The sequence below is a fragment of the Ambystoma mexicanum genome, chromosome 9 (assembly GCF_040938575.1).
Source record: "Ambystoma mexicanum isolate Mex_15411 chromosome 9, UKY_AmexF1_1, whole genome shotgun sequence".
NCBI lineage: Eukaryota > Metazoa > Chordata > Amphibia > Caudata > Ambystomatidae > Ambystoma > Ambystoma mexicanum.
Window position 1 is genome coordinate 1,401,388,780 of NC_090931.1, and position 20,593 is coordinate 1,401,409,372.

Genomic DNA, 20,593 nt, shown 5'->3' on the forward strand with positions numbered 1-20,593 from the left:
ATTCAGAGGGTGGACTCAGTCCCTCCAGCTAAAATGAGAAAATTGAATGAACCCTTTGAATTTATGAATTAAAGCTGACCTCAGGGATCAAACCGCAGTCGACAGGTTTAGGTTTACAGGCTGGACACTTCACCACTGCACTATATAACCTACAAACAACTAAAGGTGAAATGTCGCATTTCGGTACTGCAACTTGTCGTATTTCAGTACTGCAAGTCCCAGGGAAAACATTTGTGTTGGTTCTTGGAGTTTAAAACATGCACACCTTTTAACGTTTTCAAAAACACTATTAGAGGAAAATATCCTCCCTTTGTTTTGTGTGTGTGTTGATTTTATGACAGGCAAATTCCATTCGTCCTGTGCAATTTGGATGGTTATGCAAAATTAATTTAATGAAATGTGCATATTTCACCTTGATGTGCTAGTTTCTGGCAATGCCTCCTTGTCCTCTGCACTCATACGCAAACTTTTCTCAATCGGTCCAACTGAAAACAAGTAAGTACATCCGCAGCTGCAGCATTGCAAATCTCCTGCACATGTCGCGAACTGAACTCATTGTTTTGGTAAAGGCGTATTTAAAATAATTTTCTCAGAACACCAAACACCACTAGCCAAGAAGCTGATTCTGTAGTTAATGGCATTGTCACCGTCCTCCTAGCAGATTAAACCACCCTGTAGTTATTTAACCTCCATAACAACAAAAAACAAACCACACATAGCCTCGCCCAACAGCACATGGCGGCTACCAACCCAAACCAACACCACTACGCTCAGTGAACAGTATCAACCGAACTGAAGCTGCCAACAGCACATCATAGCTCTCTTGCTCTTTTTCCTGCTAATTCCTACTAACTAACCCACAGTTGCCCCCTTGCTTCAGAGATCCACCAGAGCGCCAAGAAACCATGCAGGTGGCAACAGTGCGCCGTATAAGAACCTTTAACATAACATAACCTCAACTATTCATGTGCACCCATATATGCTCCCATACAAATGCAGCTAATGTTTCAATCCAGGTGTCCTACTGCCTTTGATTGGTGATTGATTGTGCTGGCCAAAGGCCTCTCCAAACAGGTTTGAATAATTGTACACGTTTTAACCAGCTTTCAGCTCTTTCTTGTGTGGCCAAATGGAGCTTAACGAAGTTCAACGTGTGGCTTCTGTCACACAACCTCAATAACATAACCAGGCTAACCACACATTTAAGTTTCCATTACAATTCAATCTCCATATATATATACTCATTTTTCCTGTTCATCATTATATATTGATTTTGGCCTGTTTTTTGTTCTGACGCGCACCGTCACCCGTGTCATGTTTATAATAAATGGGGAGGTCCACCCTTGCACAAAGACAGACTCCCTGTGGCCATACCAGTGCCTGGTGTCATTTCCAGGGCTCCGCAGCCGGTGATCCGACGGCACGAGGCCCTTAACAACTGGCGACGAGTGGTGGGTGGGTGTACGTACCATGCCACAGATTACGTACCGGTGCATGCAGGCGACCGCACGTGTGAGCTGGTCATGACCTAACGTCACGGAGGAGAGGCGCCCGGCGTAGGCAGCCTTCCTGTTGTTCCCACACACGATGGTGTGCGACGTCGCAGACCTCAGCAGGTTGTGTGGGGCACAGCAGTGACCAAAGGCTGCAGTCGAGGTGAGCAGCTCCTCACCCGCTGATCATCTCTGCATTCCTGCTCCTGGCAACCGGCCCCAGTAAGGGGTGCTCGTGCTGCCGGGGACCTGTGATCCTCCAATCCGAAGGGAAGTGCAGCGGCCCGCTGCCACCTCGGCATTACAAACCAAGAGGAGGTGAGAGCTGGTCCAGCCTCTCAGTCCATTTCTGCATCCTCGGCTCCCGGCTCCCGGCCCCAGGCTGCGGTGCTCGTCAGGGCAGTAGGGGGTGACAATCCTGCCCTGCCGACACAATACCCGTGACCCAGTACACAGCAGTGCTGGGTGGCCCCACAAAGCACACAACTTACCGCCAGCATGGCTGATGTGGACCTAGAGGATGATTTTGCACCAATCACTGCTCCAAGGACTCCATTGTCCACGTCCTGAGTGGACGTGGGGGAGAAGTAGAAGCACACCTAAGGCTATAGTCAGAGGGTTCATGGGAGACCCAGTGCCCGAATTTGATGTTAATGGGGCACCAGCAACACAGGGCCTCTGGTGGGACATGTGGGTCAAGAGACTGGAAATGTTTGTCAACATGGGCAAAGAAACGAATGAAAAGGCCATGAAAGCAATGCTGCTTTTCTACGCAGGCAGTGAAGTCCCTCAAATATTTAAAACACTACAACCCCAAGATAATTCATATGACGGAGCTAAGGGAGTACGCCAGGTGTACTTCAGGCCACTGGTCACCCGTGACTATGAGCGTTTTCGCTTGCGCCAAGCTCATCAGATCGTTGGATGCCTATCACACAAGCCTTCATCACCTGGTCATGTCGTGTCGTCTCCATGACGAGACAGACGAAATAAGGGTGCACATTTTACAACACTGCTCATGTGCTGCGCTATGGTGACAGATTCTTAAGGAACCAGACATCCCATTGCAGAGAATACCAGAACTGGGTCGCACACAGGAGCTTTCAACCTCCAGAGCAACACAGAGGGAGGAAGTGTTAAGGGAAGGAAGACCAGAGTTAACACAGGCGGTTACAGTGAGAGGGTCACCAGGAGCCAGAGGGTGGTTTAATAGACAAGCAAGGCTGGGCCCACAGAAACTGCCAGAAGAGCAACGGAAATCCTGTGAGGCATGCCGACGAACATTGCCACACAATCAAGCCTGTCCAACTGCAGGCCTTACATGTGGACAATGTGGCAAGCCCAATCACTTCCCCCTAATGTGCAGAGCTCCCTGGCAGGTGGCTCAGCCGTCTCGTCCTCCCCTGACGCCGCCAAGACCAAGACAGCCGCAGATAGCAGCTTTGAATGAGGATCAACAATCGGTTTCCTCAGTGCTGTCAAGACTCAAGGGGGCAGTTGACATCGAAGATGCATTCTTTGTCTCAGCCATTTGTTTGGGTAGCTCAGGGCAATGGAGGAAACCACAGTGTTTGGCAAATATCCTGGACATGCCCATTCTCGTTGACACCGGAGCCTCTGTGAACGTCATGCATGCAACACAGTTTCCCAATCTATGCCTAACGCCAGTGCTAAGGGCCCTGAAGATCTGCATCTTCGTGTATGATGGATCATCACTGCTACCGCTTGATGGGGCATTTAGTACAAAGGTGTGCCATGAACAGGAGAAGGTGGAAGCAGCGTTCTACGTGACCCCAGTGGCAAAAGATGCGCTGTTAACCTGCTCAACGGCCAAATACCTCAGACTGGTGCATTTTGATTTTCAGGTATATCAAAATGACATGGACTGCCTGATAGCAACATTTCTGAATCCATTTGAAGGCATAGCTGCCTGAAGGGACAAGAAGTCTTCCTGCATTGAACGTGTCAGTCCAGCCCATGGCCCTGCATCACAGGCGAATAGTGTTCCACTTGCAGAAGAAAGTGGAGGAAGAGTTCTTCAAACTCAAGAGCACAGGTATCACCGAGTGGGAGGATGGACCACGTCCTAGGCTTCACCCATAGTGGTAGCCAACAAACCCAAGTCCCCAGAAGAAGTACGCATTTGTGTGCAGATGAGGCTGCCCAACAGAGCCACAGATAAAGGTACCCAACGCCCACTGTGGATAGCATTCTGGTTGGTCTACAGGGGGCCAAATTGTTCTCCACCCTGGACCTTCAAGGCAGGGTACCATCAGATCCCCTGACACGTCGAATCCCAAGCATTAACATTTTCTACACATGTTGGACTCTTCCATTACAAACACCTGAGTTTTGGCATTTCATCGGCTGTTGAGGTGTCCCAGCACACCATCAGGAGTGTGCTGACAGGTCTCCTAGGGGTGCTTATTGTGAGCAACGATGTGCTGATATACTCGCAGACACCAAGGGAACACATGTCCTGACTCACTGCTGTACTCAAGAGGTTTGCTCAACAGGGGCTGGCTCTGAACCGAAGAAAGTGTCGATTCATGGAGTCCAAGTGTGACTTCTTCAGATTCATATTCCACAATGGGAGACTATTGCCAGATCTATGAAAGGTTAAAAATATCAAGAATGCGGCAGCCCCATCAAATCAATCGGAGGTCAGGAGCTTCCTTGGGATGGTGAACTTCTGTGGAAGGTTCATCCCTAATCTTGCTACGATCACAGAACCCCTGCGTCTGCTGACCAAGAAGGATAAGGTCTGGTGTTGAGGCCACACTGAACACAATGAATTCTGGGTCACCAAGGAAGCACTGGTTGCAGACACCACCATGGCATATTTTTACCATGCAAAGGATTGTGGTTGATGCTAGCCCAATTGGTCTGGGGCGGTCCTGTGGCCTATGCGAGTAAAGCACTGACTCCCACATGTAGGGTATTTTGTGTAGATTTGGGGCCTAGCGGTATTTTCTTACCACCAAGAATAAAAGTAATTTAGCAATAATCACTCCTTGCATTCAGATTGGGTTTGGTATTATAGTGGTATCGTGGCTATGCATTATTTCAGTTCACAGATACATTTAGTTGGTATGCATTTTGTTGTGGTATAGTGATGAGCATCATTTCATTGCTTTATTTGTGGCCCCAACATACAAAACCCCTTTCTTTTGTTTAGACTGTTCTTGTGATCTCTAGAGGCCTCAGGCTTCTACATTATTCAAGAACACCACATTTTCATATGGAGTGCCACTTATGGCTGTTATCACTGATTTATCTACACCAGTGAGCTATGCTTCCATAAAGTATTCACAATAACATGTGGTATAATCACTAATTTATTTACATTAGTGAAACTATTTCCAGAGGCCTCTTTCTCTGCTGACTCATGTACGTCCAACAGACTATCAGATTGTGTTCCACTCAGAAGTCACACACACATATACACTGAGTGGAACCACGCACACAGCTATTTATAATTGCTCATAACATAACTTTTTCCACATGGGATGCTTGGCATATATTACCTAATAACCTCCCCTTTTATCAGGCGATATGTGCTAACTGCACCAGAGAAAAACAGAAGCAAATAGAAGCCTTTACACAGATTGTGATTTACATCAGTTTCATTTAAAACATCATTCATTAACAGTTTTGCGAGGCAGTCTTTTCTAGAATAAACATAAGAGAAGCAATTGCAAAATACATGGCATTTCATTAGATTCTTTGCAATAATAAGAAGAACAGTGCATCAGTTGACTTGCAGTTCTGAATGGCGACATTAGAATGCAGCTATCGCTACGCTGCCTGACGGAAATAGCTTTCATTCACACACTGCATTCTCGCTTTGTGTAAGATAATTACCAGCAAAATTGTAGCAGTTCAGCACGCAAACGCTCTGGACAGGTCGCTTTCTTTAAATGGCTCGAGGCTTCCTTTTAGAGCACTCTGCGAGGACATGCAGTTCCAATCTGCACTCTTTGGTCCTCAAGCCGGTGCCAATTGAATGGAATCTCCAGCCTGTGAAGGGCTAGTAGTACACTGGAATGACGCCCCTCAATCAGGAAGCCCCACAGCAACTCCCGCCAAGTCCTCACCGAAGCTGTGCAAAATGTCCACTGCCTTTCTTCCTCCCCGAGATGCACCAAGAGACCTCTGTTACAGCCCCTAATTTGACGTGCATCCAATAAAAATCTATCATGTCATACCCTCCTTCTCCAAACAATAGCTCTCTTTTCAGTAAGAAACGGTATCCACCAATTTCCTGCTTATTCGAGTTTTGCTTCCTTAGCAATGACCGTGAAAAGGACAGAGAAAGCAAAAGGAAAAAATAAAATCTGAATGACGGTTTAAAATGAGTTTCAGCCTGCCTCATTTTGCACTTGGAGAACACATTATGATATTAGTAAGTTAGAATCATGTTAGTACTGTTAATTATATTAGTTCATTAATCCTCTAATGTGTCTCCTGCAACAGAGGCATTTCAGGTGAGAAAAAATTGGTGCGTTTCTAACAATGAAAAAAATGATGTGTTTTTTGACTGAGTAGCCTGTCTTCATTTACATATCCATATGTTACACCAGCAACACATGGCTTGCTGTACCACATTATAGCAATACATTGATCTCATGCATTGGTGCTGCACCCAAAAACACGCTATATATTGATCCCATGTAGTGGCGCTGCACTCCAAAAACACGCTAAATAATCTGTGGTGCTGCACTCCAAAAACACACTAAATAATCCGTGGTGCTGCACTCCAAAAACACACTATATATTGATCCCATGTAGTGGCGCTGCACTCCAAAAACACGCTAAATAATCCTACATATCCCCTCCTTTTTCTGAGAATTTTGGCCATGGTCCAAGCCACGATTGGAAGAAATCCAACTTGCTCCCTTTCTTCTTTTAAAATGTATGCGTGTTGGGATATCTTTCTCTCCCGTTGTAGCCACTAACATGAGCAACATCTTCATTTTTACTGATAAAACAATCAACCATCCTCCCATTATTAGCACCAGGACAGCTAAACAGCTAAACCCACTATAGAGCGTTCCCCCAGGTTTCCCAATTAAATCTTTCCACTTCTATTATACCCAGGTTACTAACCGTAATGTTGTTCTTTCTTAGATTCATTTTCACTACGTGTTTCTCTTTATGATTCAATAAGAATTCTAGGTACGGGTCTATTGGAAAGGTATTCCCAAATGTCATTCGTAACATTAAATAATGTTAACCCTCCAATCGACACAATTGTATCCTTTGGAACCTGTAAGTACCAAACCACATATGTTCCATGATTTAAGTGTACTACTGTCAGGTTTTTTAAACAGGTGCTGATCAACCATTTACCTTTGACCATTTTAGCCGTGCTAATTCTTCACTCCCCATATTGCTAATGATCACTTCACATCCTTCTGATATACTTGGGTCAGATTTCAAACCACAAATAGCGTCTGTAGCATCAGGAACAAACGGTTTACCTGGGCACATATAATTTTGTTCTTTAAATTTGACACACGTTTCCATGTTTGGTATCAAGTAAACTTCAGGCTCCCATGACTGAAATGCCACCACTTCTGGAGTCTTAATCTTAATAAATTTGTCCTCTTGCCAAAATCCCACATGTTGTACCCACTTGGTTTGATAAATAAGTTCAGGAGCTACATATGGGATGCATAGTAAGAATCCAATTTCCAACCTTTCCAAGTCCACATATAATGGCATTGCATTACCCATTTCAAATGCAATTTTTACCTGTATCACCTCAATCTCCCTCCTAGTCAAAATTTCTATCATTTGATGAATAATATCCTGTGAAACAAAGTACAATAGTATATGTCCTTGAATCAATTGGGAAATTGCAGTTTGAACTTCTCTCATATAATTCGTTAATAGTCTATCAACAGGACTCATTATATTCAAAATCTCACTAAGTGTTCTGTCATGCTTAATAATAAGCTTAGTTGCTCGTTGCATCACATCCGCTTGTTCATTCAATATGATCGCAGTTTCATTTATGAACCTTACTTGTTCATCCAATCCCCCTCTAATCCCATCTGCTTTAGTACTCAGCGTCCCTACTGAAATGGCATTGGCTGTTGATATCGTGGTACCTATTATGGCTCCAACTATAGACATTACCAATGAGATCGCAAGCATCACTGCACCTCTTTTTCCTCTCCTCTTATTAATGTCTGCTGAATTCACAAATGTTTTCTCCAATTGCATCAATATATCTCTTATTGACTGATTAGCGTCCTCTTTTCTTATTTCCAGCCACTCTTTAGTCTGCTCAGCTTTAATTCCAGTGTTGTTAAAATGTTTTTTTGATCAAAATATCAGGATTCAATGGTATATAAATGTTCTGGAAAATCATCCTTCTATCACTCATGATGAATCCTGCTGCTTCTTCTACCGCAATACCAGATGCTGGTCCAGGTTCAATGCCAACCTGTGCTTCTGAATTTTTGAAGTTCCCTCCGAACATCAACATAATTATCCATATTGTCGGCGTCATCTTCAATGCTTTGCAGCCTTGATCTTCGCCCCCTTCCGGGGCTTCTCCAGACTCCGTCCACGTGAGCTCCAGGACTCCATCGTCTCCCGTGGCCTCCGATCCCGGAACCAGCAATTAAATGTACGTTAATATTCTAAATCAAATAGAAAATAAATAAATTAAGTACATAGCACAATACTAACTTCACCCTTTTAACAAAAATAAAACATGCTTTGTAAAATATTTCGCCCTTTTTCCTCTTGCTTTCTGAAATTAAACATAGGTTAAAGAGAAAACAAACATACATACAACAGCATTCAATATTTAATACATTTTCATTTTGCACACCAACTCCATAAATTTTAGCTTTCATTTTTTTAATATATATTTACATATATTACAGTGTTTATGTGCCATTATCATAATCAACCATCTTTATTGAACTTCTCTGCCACTTCTATTGACTAGACCCATTCACTTATGTTCAAGGGACTTTATCTGCTTGTACACGCTCAAGTTGTTTAATCTCATGTTTGGGGTGACATTGTTTAATTTGATTCACGTGAACAAACTGTTCTGTTGCTGTTTCACCTTCAGTCTTCAAAATGTTATATACCACAGGAGAGACCTTATCTATAATTCGATATGGCCCCTGCCAGGCTGCTAGAAATTTGGAATTTTTCTGTTTACCTTTTCCAAAATGAAATTTATACACCTGATCGCCCACACAATATTCCTTTACTGACGTCTTTTTATCATAATATGTCTTTGCACTGTCAGCAGCTCTTTCTAAATTTTTCTGTACAAAATCAAATGCATGTTGTAAATGCTTCCTCAGTTCATCAATGTATTCATGAACTGTGGATGCGCTCACAAGTGTTTGCTCGCTCATGTGTCCTGTATAGCAGGTGTTGTGGTAACACCATTTTCCTACCTGTTAAAATTTCATGAGGGCTAATACCTGTTGCTTTGGCAGGAGTTAATCTGATTGCCATCAGAACCAAAGGTAAGCGTAAATCCCAGCTGGAACCTGCTTCTGCCACAAATTTCTTTGAAATGTCCACAACAGACCTATTGCTGCGTTCAATTCCACCTGAAGAAGCTGCCCGATATGCGATATGTAGCTTTCTCTTCACACCCAGTATTTGCCATACCTTACTCATTAGAGCACTTGTAAAATGACTTCCTCTGTCTGATTCTATTCTTTGTCGCAACCCAAATCTTGAAAACACATGGTTCACCAGCAGTGTGGCTGCTGTTTGCGCACTACAATCTGGTGCAGGAATACACTCAATCCACTTCGACATCAAACACACCACACTTAAAATATAACGGTTCCCCCTGCTCGACCTCTTTACAGGCCCTACATAGTCTATTTGCAAATCTGACCATGGAAGAGTTAGGCCTCTTTTCATTAATGGAGCTATATGCATTGGTGAAGCAGGTTTAAATTGGGCACATACTAGACATCCTCTAGTATATAATTCTACATCTTGGGACATATGTGGCCAATAAGCATAATCTTTTAGTATTTCCATTGTTTTCTGTGAGCCTCTGTGGCCTGCAGTTATACCATCATGCGCATGGTGAAGCATTGACCCTCTGAATGAAAGGGGTACCACCCACTGTATTTGTCCTGTTATGGACTCTCTAATCATGAGTCCATCTTGTAGTCTTATTCGTTTTTTATTCTTTAATAGCACCCTCAACTCTTCTTTTCCCATACAATCATTTTCTGTTAAAGGGTTTTGTTCAGGATCTATCAAATGATTATAATAGATTCCCAAAATGCGATCATTCTTTTGTGCCTCAATCAGATCTTGGTCTGGTGTATCATAACTCCACTGCACCACTGGTTGATCTGTCTCCTTTGGTGCTTTAGAACGTGTTACTGCATCAATTTGTATTTCACCCAGTAAATGTTCAATAGGTAGCAATTCTCCCATCACAGCCCCAATTTCAGCCAGGTGATCTGCCTTATCATTTCCCTCCTTATCCTCTCCTGGAGTTTTTAAATGGCCACGAATTTTCCTCCAGTATATTGTTAAATCATTTTCTGACACCAATTTGTCTATGGCTTGTATAATTTTTCCATGTTTAAGTGGCTTTTTGTTGTATGTAATCATGCCTCTCGCTTTCCAGCCAGGTAAATATTCCACAAAGCTATTTCGTGCGTAATCAGAATCAGTTACCAGGACAATTTCACTGAATTTATTATCAACTGCAGTAGCAATTGCTTTATAAATGGCTGCCAATTCCACTACATGACTGCTCCTAGCACCAATTCTCATCCCTATACTCGGGATACCTTCACACTTCAACCAGACATTCCCTATTCCTGACACTAATTGTTTATCACTGTCATTTTCAATGTGAAAGGCACAACCATCAACATATACAGTTGGCAAGTCCTTGCATGTTTTTTCATCAAAAGCTTTGTGTGGTGATTGTTCAAATTCCTGCAAATTAGGTTCCATTTCTATTTCATTTGATACTTGTTCAGCTGCACAGTCATGTAAATCTGCTAAACCTTGAGCAATTGGCCTTCTTTTATTTTGGTCATATCTCACTTCTACAGGAAAGCCTTGTAATGCCAGCGTCCATGAAGTGATTCTGGATTGTGCTAGATTGCCTGACCTAATTTTTTTACTCTCTAAAAACTGCAAAGGTTGATGATTTGTCTCAATAATCACCTTTTCTCCCTGAACAATGGGGCGGAAATGTTGTAGCGCCCATGGGGCGGAAATGTTGTAGCACCCACACAGTGGTTAATAGGGCCTTTTCACATTAATTGAATTTAATTTCAACTTGGGAAAATGCCTTACTTGCATATGCAATGGTTTTGTGATTCAAATCATGTTTGTGTGATAACACTGCTGACATACAATGTTCAGAGAAACCTATTTCTATAAAGAAATCCCTGTCCTTTATGGGATATGCTAAACATGGTGCCTTTACAAGACATTCCTTTAATTTAGCCACTGCTTCAGACTGCTCTTTTTCCCCTTTCCAGGGTGTATTCAGTTTAAGCAGTTTAGTCAATGGTTGAGTGATTTCAGCATAATTTTCAATGAACTTTCTGTTATAGCCTGTCATTCCTAATAAACTTTTTACCCCTTTCACATTTTTAGGATCTTTTAGTTTCTGTATGGCCTCTATTTTCTTCTTTTGTGGATTTAGTCCATGTTCAGTCACTTCATGGCCTAGAAAATTCACCTTTTTCTTGCACCATTGTGCTTTTTGGAAAGATACTTTGGCGCCTGCTTTCTGCAATTGGCCAAGAACATGTCTTATTTCATCAAAATTGCTTTTCAAGCTATCATTTTTTATCAGGACATCATCCACATAAATTATGGTTCCTCTTTCTGCTGCATCAGGCATAGCCTTCCTCAAAAATATGCCAAATTCACTCCCACTATTGTCGTACCCGAATGGAGTTCTAACCCATACGTATTGAGTCTTATCAAATGAAAAGGAAAATAAATTCTGTATCTCCTCTGCCAATGGCACACACCAATATCCAGAGGTGAGATCTAACGTGGTGAACACTTTTAAACCATGTACCTGAGCTAATCCCTGATCAATGAATGGCAGTGGCCATCTGGATACTGGCACTCTTTTATTCAACTCTCTCAAATCTGCACACAGTCGCCATTGACCGTTTGGTTTTAACACACCTAAAATAGGTGTGTTGGATGTGCTATGAATGGGCCTGATGATTTCCCGCGACTCCAAATTTTTAATAATCTCTGCCAATGATTCTAAACATGCCAGCGGTAGTCTATACTGGCGTACAAATACTGGGCTTCTGCTACACCCTTCCGGAAGTGTGGCCACATGTAAATTAGTTAGCCTGCAATCATAAGCATCTTTTGCAAATACATCTTTAAACTCCATAAATATCTTCCTCAATTCATTTCTATCCTCCTCGTTGTCACATGCATCCGCTAACAAAATCTGCTCCTCTACCATTTTGGAGAATTCTGGAAAATGTTCCGGCATGGGAATCTCGGTGCTTTCCTCTAATTGTGTGGCTGTGTCTCTTTGTAAAGCTGCCACATTTAAATGTTTTGGCATATCAGCTTCCACTTCAATGAGCTGATTTTCTATTTCATTTTCTTTTAAGTTAAATGTTATGCAATCCTCTTGATGACAGCACACTGTCTCGCTTGAATCATAAGGGTACACAGAATGAATTTTAAATATCCCTTTGGGCTGAGAGTCCAGGTATTCTGGCAATTCACCCTTAGCATCTACATACTTTTCAGGTATATTTCCAATCACCATGTTATTTAGATCTGCTGTGTAATGTGATTTTTGTATGGCCATTCCTACTGGGGAGTTTTCCTCTAAATGAATATTCTGATAACCTTTATTATTCACCATCATTTTTACAGACCCTTCACCCACATCTACCAATGGGATGTATTCATAATCCAGGCCTTGCTGTTTTATGGATTCATTCAGACACGCAAATGCATCAGAATCTTTCATCTGCTGTCCATTTTTGCATTTCAGTGTTATTGCAAACTGCTTTGTGAATGCAAGGATAACAATATCTTTCCTCATTTGTAATTCAATTGCATAAGGGACCAGCTGTGCACAATGATAAGCCCTTCTTTTGTCTTCAAATTCAGGTGCCGGCCTACCTATGCGTGACCACATCTTTTGATTAAGGAAATCTAGCACCATACACATTCTGTGCATGATGTCATTGCCCCTGTAAAAGTCATTTTGTGTTCCACACACTATCCAAACATTATGGTAAATTGTTTTTTGTCCAATGCTAATTTTCAGCATGCATCTACCTGCAATTCGGTTTTCAAAGTCTGGACCGTCCAAACCAGAGACATACTGGTTTTTAATCCTAAATTTCGGGATCTCCTCCCTTTCCATTATTTTTTGCAACCATTTTTTTTTAAGCCCAATTAATGAAGCTCCTTTCCTGTTCAAGCGCTAAAGTGGCTTTTACTGTTTTAGAATAGTCATTTATCCCAACATGAACCCATGGTTGTTCATCTTCCATGTGTATTTCAGCAAGAGTGGTAATGTGTTTTTCTGAACCTGCTCTAGGAGCAAAATTTTGTTTGCATGTCTTCTCTTTTAAATAAAAGCGTAAGGTGTGCTCATCTATGGCAGTTTGCCATTCTTTCCTTGGGTCTAAGTATATTTGTACAGTTAATTTTTTATTTTCACTCTGCATCTTGTCTTGACACATTAATATAACAGTGACGCTAGATATGCAACTATTCTGGAGATACACTTCCACTGCATCATTTGTTTTTGCAACGGTGTGACATTCATTTATATTGCTGTTTTGTGATTTTCGTTTCTTAGGTCTCAATGGTTTTTTGGTTAAGGAACACAGTACTCCATTCACCCCATCTATGAGCGGAGATAATCTTTTCAGGCAATCTGTTCCCATCAGAAATGGAATATCACAAATGGATGTAACCAACACCTCCTGTTTCATTCTGTGTTTACCTATCTTTATGTCAACCTCGGTGGCGCCTATAATAGGCACCTCCTCCCCGTTAAAATTATGCACTGGACCTTGATTCTCCTTTACTGTGATCTGATTCTGCGGGGATCTCCCTTCATTGATACTCTTTACTAATTTTTTAGACATAATTGTGGCCTGTGCGCCAGTGTCAATCATTGCAAATGTATGGCATTTTTCTTCCACAATGATGGGAGCATAATACCTGTCTTCAACTTCCTCTAACACACATAGGAAATGCAAATTCTTACTGATTTCAGGGCTCACCTTTCTCAGGCCTTTTTCACTTTTGGCTAAGCACATCGGTAAATGGAAAGACATTTTTCCCTCCTTTTTGCTCATTCCTGTGTGAGAGACTTTATTCATTTCCCCATGTTCAGAGGTTTTTTGGAGTGTGGCCACCGTTCGCCCATCCATCCAGGTATCATCAGAGGTCACGCTACAACCCTCCAACTGACCATGTGTAACAACATCACTTGGCAATTTGTCATTGTCTAATTCTGTGCATTTGTGATTGTTCAGTATGATACCAGCCCTTTTAACCTCTTCAAAAATATGTGGTTCAAAGAATTCTTCAGGTGATTTTTCCTGCCTGTGTTTGGTCATTGTTTGGATTGCCCAGGGAAGGAGTTATAGCATCGCCACCTACTCCCGGTTCACTGGTATTCCCCATGCATGAGTCATTTTTCTTAAACCTGTCTCTTTGTTCTTTTGGACTTTCAGGTTTTCCTATTTCATTTGTACATATCGCCAATGTTTGATTTAGTTCTAGGTTAAACCGTACCTCTCTTTTATAAGTATTTGCATTTTCTGTTACATGTTCATGTACTGGTATTTTCACTTTTAAATCATTAGGCATCTCAGAGTCATTATGCAAAATTACATCAGAGCAAACTGTCTTTTCGGCGCTGCAGGTATCATAAGTACTTAGTCACTTTTCAGAAGCCCCCCGATCATTGCTATGGCCTTCTGCCCCCTCCTTTGATGACTGTTTTTGTGTTGTACAGAGCTTTCCTATTTGCTCAGCCAACATTTTCACTTGGGCCTCTAGGCACTGGAATCTTTCCATCTGTCTAGAATCCTCTCTCTGTGGCCTAGATCGATATTGGTTGTTTTCTCCCTGATTGGATCTATTCTGATACCTCTCAGGAGAATGATTTCTATTGGGATGGTTCCTGAACTCTTGATTCATTTGCGGAGGGGAGCGGGGTGCACCCATCCTTTGGTTGTAGTCTCCTGGTGAAGAATCATTGTACTGACGTGAAGTGTAGTTCATGTTCTGCCTCATGTCTTGTCTCTCAGGTTGTGGGTACTGGCCCCTATGTTGATTCCCATTATCAGCAAATCGATCCACATATCGGGGTCTATCCTGATTACCATATATCATGGTATTGGGATCAAATCTGCTTTGTGTCCCCAATGTCTGATAAGGATAATCATTTCTTTGATCCTGATTTTGTCTCTGGTTATTGTTCATACCTGACATATCAGGTCGATAGCCTGCCCGGGGCCTATCTCCTAAGTACCTGGGGCTGATGTAGCTCTCCCTATTATTAGGATCATGTGATTGGAATATTGGTGCAGTGTGTGACAACCTTTGTTGATTACCCCTCTGTTCAGGTGCCAAATTATTTTTACTTGGACTTTGAGCAGACTCAAGGGACATTTTGGCTGATCTGATTTCCATCACTGTTGCTGAGGATTCTTTAAATTTAGGTCTAGTATTTCTCATTTTATCACTTTCTCTACCCTGACAATAGAGTACCTCATATAGTTTTGTGCTTTGGTGTACAATCCATTCCAGGGACTTGTCACGGTCAAATTCACGGACCAATTGGGATATGATGTCTTTCTGCAGCCCATAGAAGTAGGCAGTTTTAAACTCATTGGAATTGGGGTCAAAAGATACATGAAAGCGAGAAAATGCTCTTTTTAAGTCTTGTAAAAACTGGCGAGGGGATGTATTAGGCCCAGCAGTGATTGTGTAAGCGACTTTCTTTGCCTCCTGCAATGAATGGAAAGGAGTAAAATGACGCCTAATCTCTTTTTTGAACTCCGCCCATGTCATATTCTGCTGTTCATTCAATCCTCTTATAATACTGACCGTCAAGGGCATCTAAAGTTAAATGAAAATATTGCCTGTACTGTTCCTTAGGTATCTGGAGTGCTTTAAAAATGTCATGAACCGCTTCTAAGTGATCCTCAATGCAGCATTCCCCTCCTTTTTTAAATGGTTTGATCAGGGCTTCAATGGATTTCTTTATCTTTATGGGACTACTTGTTGCAATGCATGGAATTGCACTACTTGGTGACTCAACCCTGGTTCCAGGTGTATGGGATTGGTGGTGGCCCCCAATGGGAGTATCAAATCCCCCAAGGGCGCTGCAACCAAGTTCAGTCACCGGCCCAGTCACTGGGGCACTAGCCCTTTGGGTAGAAATAGAATTCACTTCAACTCCATTGAATGTGGTACACTGCTGCCTCTCCTGGGACATGGGAATGCACATTTGCTGTTTTAAGTCCTTACACTTTTTAAGGAGCCTGTTTGCTTCGTTTTGCAAATAGTTGTTTTCATCACTCATTTTATTAATTACCTCCTGCATGTCGCACATTTGCATTTGGCACTCATTAAATTCTTTATTCCTCTTGTCTCTTTCTTGGAGCACTTTAACCATTTCTTGTTCCGCATTTTGGAGGTCACTTTCTTTCTCATAATGTTCTTTTTGTAAAATCTGCATCTCTGACACAACCTCATCTTTCTCTTGTCTAATGTGGTCCACTAATGCTTTTAAGTGTACCAATTCTTGTTCACTGTCCTCAAACTGTTTCTTGCTTTTGGACAATTGAACATCAAAATCTCTGCATTTTAACTGCATGTCTTTTTGGCATGCATCCAATTCTGCTCTTAACATTTCCTCTTTTTAACTTGCCCCATCTAATTCAGTCTTTAACTTGTTAATTAGCTGGGTGTAATTTTCTTGCATTCGCAGGGACCTATTCAAAATAAACCAGATTTTGGCGCATAGCTGTATCAAACAGTCTTTCTCTGCATTTTTATCGGCTGCATTTAATAACATTAGAAGGCAGACCTGAATTAAGCTGCCTTCTGCAAAAGTATTGTCTAGTTTTTCTTTCTGCACCTCACCCTGAATGCGGTCATGCCATTCTGAGGTACTGTTTGATGACCACGTCCCATGTGCAAACAACTTTGCCTCTAAATATTGCACTAGGTCTGAGAATGTGGTTTCCCTTTGAGACATTCTGAAATTCGTTTTTAGTGACACACTGCTATTATGAAATGGGTTCCCTTTAATGTACAGATGGTGGTGTGAGATACACTTGCCACGGTCAGTAGGTGCTCTATGATCACTTTCCCAGCCTGCAACGCACCATAAATATGTAGGGTATTTTGTGTAGATTTGGGGCCTAGCGGTATTTTCTTACCACCAAGAATAAAAGTAATTTAGCAATAATCACTCCTTGCATTCAGATTGGGTTTGGTATTATAGTGGTATTGTGGCTATGCATTATTTCAGTTCACAGATACATTTAGTTGGTATGCATTTTGTTGTGGTATAGTGATGAGCATAATTTATTTGCTTTATTTGTGGCCCCAACATACAAAACCTCTTTCTTTTGTTTAGACTGTTCTTGTGATCTCTAGAGGCCTCAGGCTTCTACATTATTCAAGAACACCACATTTTCATATGGAGTGCCACTTATGGCTGTTATCACTGATTTATCTACACCAGTGAGCTATGCTTCCATAAAGTATTCGCAATAACATGTGGTATAATCACTAATTTATTTACATTAGTGAAACTATTTCCAGAGGCCTCTTTCTCTGCTGAGTCATGTACGTCCAACAGACTATCAGATTGTTTTCCACTCAGAAGTCACACACACATATACACTGAGTGGAACCACGCACACAGCTATTTATAATTACTCATAACATAACTTTTTCCACATGGGATGCTTGGCATATATTACCTAATAACCTCCCCTTTTATCAGGCGATATGTGCTACTGCACCAGAGAAAAACAGAAGCAAATAGAAGCCTTTACATAGATTGTGATTTACATCAGTTTCTTTTCAAAAATCATACATTACCCGTTTTGCGAGGCAGTCTTTTCTAGAATAAACATAAGAGAAGCAATTGCAAAATACATGGCATTTCATTAGATTCGTTGCAATTATAAGAAGAACAATGCATCAGTTGACTTGCAGTTCTGAATGGCAACATTAGAATGCAGCTATCGCTACGCTGCCTGACTGAAATAGCTTTCATTCACACACTGCATTCTCGCTTCGTGTAAGATAATTACCAGCAAAATTGTAGCAGTTCAGCACGCAAACTCTCTGGACAGGTCGCTTTCTTTAAATGGCTTGGGGCTTCCTTTTAGAGCACCCGGCGAGGACATGCAGTTCCAATCTGCACTCTTTGGTCCTCAAGCCGGTGCCAATTGACTGGAATCTCCAGCCTGTGAAGGTCAGCAGTACACTGGAACAACGCCCCTCAATCAGGCAGCCCCACAGCAACTCCTGCCAAGTCCTCACCGAAGCTGTGCAAAATGTCCACTGCCTTTCTTCCCCCCCTAGATGCACCAAGAGACCTCTGTTACAGCCCCTAATTTGACGTGCATCCAACCAATAAAAATCTATCATGTCATACCATCCTTCTCCAAACAATAGCTCTCTTTTCAGTAAGAAACTGTATCCACTAATTTCCTGCTTATTCGAGTTTTGCTTCCTTAGCAATGACCGTGAAAAGCACAGAGAAAGCAAAAGGAAAAAAAAATTCTGAATGATCGTTTAAAATGAGTTTCAGCCTGCCTCATTTTGCACTTGGAGAACACATTATATTAGTAAGTTAGAATCATGTTAGTACTGTTAATTATATTAGTTCATTAATCCTCTAATGTGTCTCCTGCAACAGAGGCATTTCATGTGAGAAAAAAAAATGGTGCGTTTCTAACAGTGAAAAAAATGATGTGTTTTTTGACTGAGTAGCCTGTCTTCATTTACATATCCATATGTTACACCGGCAACACATGGCTTGCTGTACCGCATTATAGCAATACATTGATCTCATGCATTGGTGCTGCACTCAAAAACACGCTATATATTGATCCCATGTAGTGGCGCTGCACTCCAAAAACACGCTAAATAATCTGTGGTGCTGCACTCCAAAAACACGTTAAATAATCTGTGGTGCTGCACTCCAAAAACACGCTATATATTGATCCCATGTAGTGGCGCTGCACTCCAAAAACACGCTAAATAATACTACACACCCAACGCGAATACTCCCAGATAGAGAGAGAAGCACTTGTGGTTCTATGGGAGTGTAAACACTTTTACATTTACATCTATGGTCCTCCGGTCACTGTGGAGAATGGAAAAGCAGGTGTCACTACGTTCCAGGATCAGGGGAACAATTATGACACCAACAGAAAACAATTCTGGTGCAACATTTGAAGAAACAAACAATGTATTCCAAATATTCGTGATGTATGAACATGTATTTTTATTTTTAAATGCAAGAATTAATTAAAGAACAAAGCACAGAGAATATATAAATAAATAACCACACACATTTAATACTAAACACTCAATGTCAAATTAACAGGCACACCTCACTCCTTCAATCGCTCTCAGCATCTCTAAATGCACAGCTGAAAAAACAGACTAAAATACTAATCAAGAAACACAGTGAATTTATATATGATATGATATGATAGTTTATTTATATAGCGCCTATACACAATGTGTTTCGAAGCGCTTCAAGGCAAGGGAGGGAACAAGGGAAAATACAATTACATTCTTACAGGCCATGAACAGTAAGGATGTGAAATGAACTATCGTACTCGGCCTGACGACATTTCAGATAGTGCAAGAGCTAAGATATAGATAAGGAAGGGAGGGGAGAGTGGGAAGGAAATGGAAACAGACAGGTGACTACCGTACTAGGCCTGACGACATTTCTGGTAGAGCCGGAGAAAAACAAAAGGTGAGGGAGAGGGGTGCAGAAAGGTAGGGGAAGAACAAAACAAGCAACTATCACACTAGGCCTGACGACATTTCAGATAGTGCTGGAGGGGCGGTGGGGAGGAAAAAAACAGTAAGAGGAGGGGGGGAGGAGACAGACGAGGTTGCTATCATACTAGGTCCAGGGAGAATTCTGATAGAGTAAGTGCATTGAAGAAAGCAAGGGGAGGAGATAGGAAAAGGGAGAAGGGAAATGAGGAGAGAACAGAGAGTTAGCAGTCAAAACAGTGGAGAAGCAAGAGGGGAGAGTGAATACAATTGCAGAAGTCAGTAGTAACACATAATGTTGCAATCCAGAATACAAGATGAAGATGGGAACAGCATGATTCAGGGCCACCAGTACAAGATGCAAAGGAAGTTCAGCATGAGAGTTGAGAAAGGGTGATGCACCGTGAATGAATGAAGTCCATAAAAGTCAAATCCAGCATTGGACACAAGACGGTGATGGTGAAACCAGAATTTATCAGGACAGACTCCTGCAGAAGTAGGCTTGAGGAGGGTGAGGGCGGAACATGGTAGAAGAATCAAGCAAAACAGGCAACATCTGTGTGCGAGAAAGGTGGTAACAAGAAATGTTTTCTCTGAGTATAAGTTGAGATGGATATTTATCAATTACAGCCATCTTCTACCCGGTGTGCCAGAATTAAATAACCCAACCGATTTCGGCGTGTGAAAAATGCAACGTCTTCATCAGTGGACCAACATGCTTGAAGGACTAAACAGTAGGTTTTTCCAGTCAGGGACAATCAAACATATGCAGGGGTCTGCACCATAGGAGAACCCCTGTTCTACCCGTTCCTCAATGGAAATGGGCACAATCACATGCCGGGAACAATATGCACACAAACTGCCATAACTACTATTGTCACCCATCACAGGTATTGAATATTGGTACCGCGGTATAGGGAATAGTTTGCTTATTTGTTTGTGCACTGTAATCAGATCTGGAGATTACACGTGTGCGTATTCCAATTCAGAACCAACACAGGGCTGTAGTTCCCCTCAGTGGGACACCAGCACTCCCTAGAGGGCAATCATCCAGTCACAGT